The sequence below is a fragment of the Lissotriton helveticus genome, chromosome 1_1 (assembly GCF_964261635.1).
Source record: "Lissotriton helveticus chromosome 1_1, aLisHel1.1, whole genome shotgun sequence".
Lineage (NCBI taxonomy): Eukaryota > Metazoa > Chordata > Amphibia > Caudata > Salamandridae > Lissotriton > Lissotriton helveticus.
The window spans coordinates 212,686,789-212,693,980 of NC_136057.1; the positions used below are offsets into that span (position 1 = coordinate 212,686,789).

At 48.2% G+C, this 7,192-nt stretch overlaps 1 pseudogene; it reads right to left on the minus strand.

The window, feature by feature from the left end:
- Nucleotides 1-5,424: 5,424 nt before the first annotated feature.
- Nucleotides 5,425-6,296, minus strand: LOC144768552 (peptidyl-prolyl cis-trans isomerase FKBP3 pseudogene; annotated as a pseudogene).
- Nucleotides 6,297-7,192: the final 896 nt, after the last annotated feature.

The window sequence follows — 7,192 nt, forward strand, 5'->3', positions numbered from 1 at the left end:
TTAATACATTTCATGCATGCATAAGAGAACTCATAAGCACCACCCTAGACGATGACCAGACAAAAGAGGTGACGGCGCAACTGATTCAAGGGTGTCGCAACAAACAACTGAGGACCCTGATACTGCGCCAACCCCGCATCACACTAGAAGAAATACTAATCCTCGCCAGGTTGCACGAGTTATCGGATGCCCGAGCCACAGCGATGGAGGCCGCCCTCAATCCGCAGACAGACACCGGGATCGTTGTGAAGACTGAGAGGGTAGATGTCATCCGCAATACCGGCCGAGGCGGACAAAGACGATGGTCGTCCAGAACACAATGCCGGGTGCCATGCGGATACTGCGGACGTGATGAACACAATCAAGATGGCTGCCCTGCACGAGGCAAGACCTGCTCCAAATGTGGGTTGCAAAACCACTTCGCGAGTGTGTGCAGAGGGAGTTTCCGCTGACGGAACTTTTCAGGGAAGAAGACAGCAGCCGGGCCGTCAGACAACTTGCCCTAGATGATGCCCAGTCGTCGCGGTCTGCCAAAACGCAACACCGCCATCAACCACGGCTTGACAATTACTCCACCGAGGAAGATGACGAATGCTACTACGCATCATTCACCAGCGAGTTGAAGAAAAGGCGAAGACCGCAACCCAAATGTCAGATTCAGATCGACGGATCGCCAGTAACCGGAGTAATAGATACGGAAGCCACCGTAAATGTGATGGGCATACAACACTACAAGACCCTCAAACCAAGGCCACGACTGTTGCCATCCAAAATTGGAATCCTACGTATGGCAGCCAAGAGCCACTTCCCCTAAGGGGAAAAATGTTGGTACAAGTCAAAGCAGAGGACCAAGAAGTAATGACGACATTTCACGTGGTCGGACAAGGAAGCTGACCTACTGGTTGGGAGCCACACAGCAGAAGACCTAAACCTTGTTGCCTTTGCCAATATCGTGAAAGCTCTTCAAACATAGACATCCTGCGGCTGTTTCCATCACTCTTCAAGGGTCTTGGGACAATTAAAAGACCACCGGTGAAGCTCCACATCGATAAAGCTGTACAGCCCATTGCGTTGAGACATCGGAGAATTCCGTTCCATCTCCGAGCAGCAGTATATACAAGAACTGGCTCAGCTAGAAGAACAAGGAGTCATAGAGAAGGTGACGGGCCGACTCCGTGGGTATCTCCCATGGTAATAGCAGAAAAACCCCGACAGCCAGGAGAAATAAGAATCTGTATAGACATGAGGATGCCTAACAAAAACATAAAGATGGAGAGACATCTCACGCCCATGGTGGATGATATTCTGACCGACCTCAATGGAACCCAGTGGTTTTCAAAATGGGATCTCAACGCGGGGTACCACCAGTTAAGGTTGGCAGAAGAGAGCCGATACATCACGACGTTCTCGACACATCTGGGCCTAAGAAGATATAAGAGATTAAATTTCGGCATATCCTCTGCTACAGAAATCTTTCAAAATACGATCAATTAGATCTTATCAGGATTAAAAGGGGTGCTAAATGTCAGTGATGACATTCTAATACATGCCAAGAAGAGCGAAGTACATCATCAAAGGCTGAGAGCTACGCTTCAGAAGCTGGCCGAGCACGTAGTGACACTGCACAAAGATAAATGTCAGTTTTTCAAGAAGTCTATAGAGTTCTTTAGCTATGTATTCGACTCGGATGGAGTCAAAGTGGACCCCAGAAAGTCTCAGGCCATCAGACATGCTCCTGCACCCACGACAGCATCGGAAGTGAGAAGTTTCCTAGGCATGGCCCAGTACTGTGCAAGATTCATTCCCAATTTAGCCACGATCGCTGAGCCCCTGCGAAATTTGACAAAGAAGGAGAGCCCGTGGACATGGGCCAACACCGAAGAAGAAGCATTCAACAAAGTTAAAACAGCACTACTGGATGAGACCACCATGGCCTACTTTGACACGGCCAGACACACCGAGATACTAGTGGACGGGAGCCCAGTTGGTTGAGCTCTACTCACATAAGAGATGGAACCAGGAGTATGGGCTCCCCTGTCATTCGCAAGCAAAGCCCTCACCGTGACAGAATCAAGATACTTACAGATCGAGAAGGAGGCCCTAGCTGTGAAATGGGCCTGTAACCACTTTCACCTGTATATCACCGGACACCCATTTGGGATGGTAACCGACCACCAGCCATTGATACCGTTGTTCAGAGGCACCGCTCCTCACCCTCCACCTCGGATTGAACGATGGGCCATCCAAGTGCAACATTGCCAAATGGACCTAGTGTATAGGCCCGGGCGAAGAACCCTGCTGACTTTGTCGCAACATCCATCAACTGATGAGGCACCCAGGACGGACCAAGAGATGCAAACGGAAGAGTTTGTGAACATGGTGTCCCAGTGGGCATGCCCCTGAGCGCTAGCGGCTGATGCCATTGTGTCCCAGTCTGCTAATGATGTGGTCCTTCAACGCGTCACGGAAGCGATACAGACAGGATCCTGGGAAAACTTCCTATGAAATGTCAGTGGTTGGAATGAGGTGGACCGCCTGCGGCTAGGTAAATTCTGGAAGGTTCGCAAAGAACTCAGCAGTGCGGACAATGGGCTCATACTGAGAGGACCCAGAGTGGTAATTCCTCTAGCCCTACAAGAGCAAGCAACAATACTGGCCCATGAGGGACACCAGGGAACCCGAAGGATGAAAGACAGAATGCTCGAAAAAGTATGGTTCCCCAACCTGGAGGACAGTGTCGGCGCGGTGGTGCGGAACTGCCGAGCGTGTCAGCTGACTAGCACACCAGATGCTCCCGCTCCGATAATCACAGAAGATCGGGCTCCATCCCCCTGGTCGTGGGTCAGTTTGGACTTTGGCAGTTTCCCGGATGGAAGGATCACGGTGGTACTAATAGACAGCTACACCAAATATCCCATTGTAGACTTAGCCCGGTCAACCAGTTTTACGAACATTCAACCGATTCTCAGCAGGTCCTTTGCCATGTTCGGCATTTCGCATGTACTCAAAACGGGCAATGGCCCTCCGTTCCAGGGGAGTGATTTCAAGGAATTCCTGCAGAGCCTGGGTGTAAAACACCATTGGATCACACCCCAGTGGCCCAGGCTAACGGAGAGGTGGAGAGGTTCATGAAGACCATCAACAAGATTCTGCGGATAGCCACGGTGGAAGGAGCGGATCCGGAGGAAGCCCTCCAGCATTTCCTTAGAGAATACAGGAGCACCCCACACAGTACAACACAACGATCTCCCTGGTCCTTGATGTTGACCGGGCCAAGAAGGGAGCTACTCCCCATGGCGGAAAATTGGGTACCAGACCCATATGTACCTGAAGCCACCCAAGAGCGAAGAAGGAAGACCAATGACAGAGCAAGTCGGAGAAGACGGGCTTGCGAATGAGAGCTAATCCCCAGAGACACGGTACTTATTCGAGCTCGGAGGCCAGGAGTCAAATTCCGCACTCCATAAGAGGCAGAACCATGGATAATCAAAGCAACTAATGGCACGGCGATAACAGCACATCGACATGGAGAATAGGTAACCAGAAACATTTCGTGGTTCAAGCGCATACCATCCGCACAAGACACCACAGAGCTCACCAGTGAATCACCTGCTAGAGCAGGGGTAGAGGGCAGGTCCGAAGACGTCGCCCCTGGCTCGCCCACGGACACCCCTGTGGCTGCACCATCATCGCCACAGAGAGAAGATCCCGAACGCACTCCTTCGAGAGGAAGGCGACACTACAACCTCAGGCCAAATCCAAGGCCGAGTCAAAGACTGGCAGACTTTGCATTCTAAGTACTTTAACTAGTTTGTTCAAAAAACCAAGTTGGGAAGGGATGTAGCGATCTAGTGCTCCGAGGGTCTCGGCTGAGCCCCGGAAGCACTGCCACACTTTGTATCACCTTCTGGCCAGGCTATAAATAAAAGGACGGAGGTCGCACCGGACTTCCGGTCCAATCTAGTATCACTCGTGTTTGGTTGGCTCTGTTATTTCCCCTTATAACTTGTTTAAGGCCTGTTGTCACCTTGACCACACATAGCAGTTTTCTCCCGAGGCTTCTAGCCCCTACACAATATACCAGGGTGCAGAACCATGTGTCGTCACTGAGCGTCTCTCATCAAGACAGCCAGGCACCACACTATATAGACACCAGGGGTGCAATACCAAGGGTCGTCACTAGGGGTCCCTAATCAAGACAGTCGGGCACCTCGATAAATAAATAGACACCAGGGGTGCAATACCACGAGTCGTCACTAGGTGTCCATAATCACATCAGCCAGGTACCTCGATAACTAGACACCAGGGGTGCAGTACCACGGGTCGTCAATAGGTGTCCATATTGACATCAGCCAGGCACCACACTGTAACATACATGCAGGGGGTTGCAGGGTAGAGGCTGCTACTCCTAGTCCAGTCAGACACCACGCTGTATGTGGTCAGTGTATGACGGCAGCAAGATAAAGATGAGTAAAATGGGCGTGCCTGTTTTATTTATGGTTTTGTCTTAAGCGACGCTCTTCAGACAGGGTTTACCAGCAATCAGGCTGAGAGAATCGAAAGGAACATCCGCCTGCCCACAATGCATTGCAAATACATACCCGACCCAAACCCAAAACAAAATGCATTTCTTGTTAATTACTGTTTATTCTAGTGGTTTAACGTACAATATATACATGCTTTCTCCTCCAATTTTCAATGTCAAAACTGGACAGTTCGCCGCTCTAATATGCTCAGATGTCCTCATAGTTATAACACAGTCATGTATAGCACCCAAAACTCGACACTATCAGAAGGCACTAGATAGACAAAGACTAGGCTCTCTGAGGAAACATGCTGACAATTCTGCAAACTATATTGACCGCTACCCGCGGCCCATCACTGAGCTGACCAAGTGATACAACCCCAACTGTGACAAAGAGTCACACATCAATAAGACAACCGAAACAGCGACTAAAAAATTCTAAATGTATGTGGAGTAATGAGGCTACTGCCTCGGTATCCAAAAACTCATCACTGTCAGAAGGAATCTGACAGACGACAAGACAGACAGACTACGTGGCCTTTAAAGTCATTGTTCAATCTTTGGAGTTAGTTGTACTTTGTGTGGTGGCTGAAGATGAAGATTTGAATTTTTTGGGAGGTCCTTGCCAATGCGTAGATCTGAATCTGATAATTGAAAAAGTGCGTAACGGCGCATCGAGATGGCAATAGGAGAGTATCAGAGGGCGGGAACAACCCCAGGATTGGTCAATGTATCAGCGTTATATCAGAAAGTGAAATTTTTCAATTGGCAGGTGTCGTCTAGGGTTGCAGTTGCATCGCTTTGTGCGGCATGCAGTTTAACCCGCAGTAAATGAATAGATAGATAGTATTATTTATCTGCAATTAAATTGACAGACAATGTTTACCATGAAAAGATATAGGTATAATGTATGCGTTTGTGCAATATTGGATTATCACTAAGTGTCCTACTAGAATGTAGAACACAAACTGAATGTACAAGCTTTTCATTCGCTGTATTTACAACAAGATACAATAAAGTATATTAGCTGCAGTGAAAATAGCCGATGTTGCAGTCTTGAAGCTTGAATCTTCTGGTTCACCAAAGAATCGCACAGGTAACACTTACTCGATATCCACCAACTCCACTTCAAAAACAAATTTTGCATTAGGTGGTATTTTTGCATCTGGCTGTCCTTTCTTGCCATAAGCCCATTCAGATTCTATTTCCAGGTAAGCCTTTTCACCTTTGCTCATTGTTAGAAGGGCTTCATCCCACCCTCTGATAACTTACAACTTTGAAACTCAAAGGTTTACCCACTTTCTTCTTTTTCAAACTTGTTGAAATATTTGTATCAAATACAGTCCCATTCTCCAATGATCCTGTATACCAGCAATGAACAGTGTCTCCTTTTTTCGGAAATTTAACTCTATCTCCCTTTTTCAGAATGGATTTTGTGTACTTTGGTGGACCCTCATAAACGATCTCTTCAGGCTTCGGTGGGGCATCTTCGTCTAACTTCACATTCTTAACTTGCTCCGTCACTCTAACTATAGTGTCAATACCTTTAAAGCGCTTATTTTGAAACAGCTCGTTGTACGCTGGAATTAGTTGGTCCTTCTTTGCAGTCTTGGCAACACTTTTTAGATTCCCCAGTAACTTATGTTCTGCAAGAAACGATTCTGAGCCGTGATCCTGCAGGAACTTAATGATGTCCTTCATGGGCAGGTCGTCATATTTCAGCTACTCCTCGCTCCACTCCCGCTGCGGTTCGGTTGCTGCCATCTTGCTTCGCTTTTCAAACCTGCAGTGTCGAAGCTTTGTGCAAGCTCCACCCATTCTCCGGCCCATCTTTTTCATTGGCTTACATACTACATGCTGCCTTCCGATTGGTTTTCGGCTTGTTAGTCCTGCTTCATGACGAGCATGTCCTCATTTGTATCCTTCCACAGCTATGGGCCCCTTTACTTGAGTGTTGCACATAACTATTTTATTCCTGTGCCAGCCTTGGCCCCATAGCCCCCCTCCCGCAGCCTGGCGTTCTCCGTCTCTGCTTGTCTGTTATGGGGTTTCTCTAAGAGTGAATTTCAGGTATCACTGCATTTTTTCTTCACCTGCTAAGAGTGTACCCAATTTGGCTTTCACTCTTGTGAATGACGCACTGAATTGAAGACCTTTTGACACCTTGTCACAAGTCACTGCAGCTACGGCTCGCTCAGCAGATGCCTCCCCCCTTCGCGGCTGCCCCAGCCGGTAGCATCGGTGCTTCCTTTTATAAAGACGTGTTTAGCTAAAACATTTACACGTTTCAGTGGCAGAGAATAATGTGTTTAGATTTCCAAGTGCCGCTTTGACAGGGACAAGTGCACTGAAGAAGAAGCCGCCAGTACAGCCTCAGCTTGAGACTCACATGACGAGGGGTATTTATCACCCTTGTCACTTCCCGTCCTAAAACCCGACGGAGGCTGCAATGCTCGCTTCAAGAGTCGCAGGGGAGCCCAAGGCTAGTAAGACTGGGTGGGTCTTACAGCATGTAATCACAAAAGCTAATGGCAGAGATCAAATGTGTTTAAATAAAATGCCTGGGTTTGCACACATGAATTTATTGCCTCTAGTGGTCGGTATCTGAGGCCCTTGGAAAAGGATGAAAACAAAAAACAATGGTATGGGGTGTGTCCACGCTTTTAC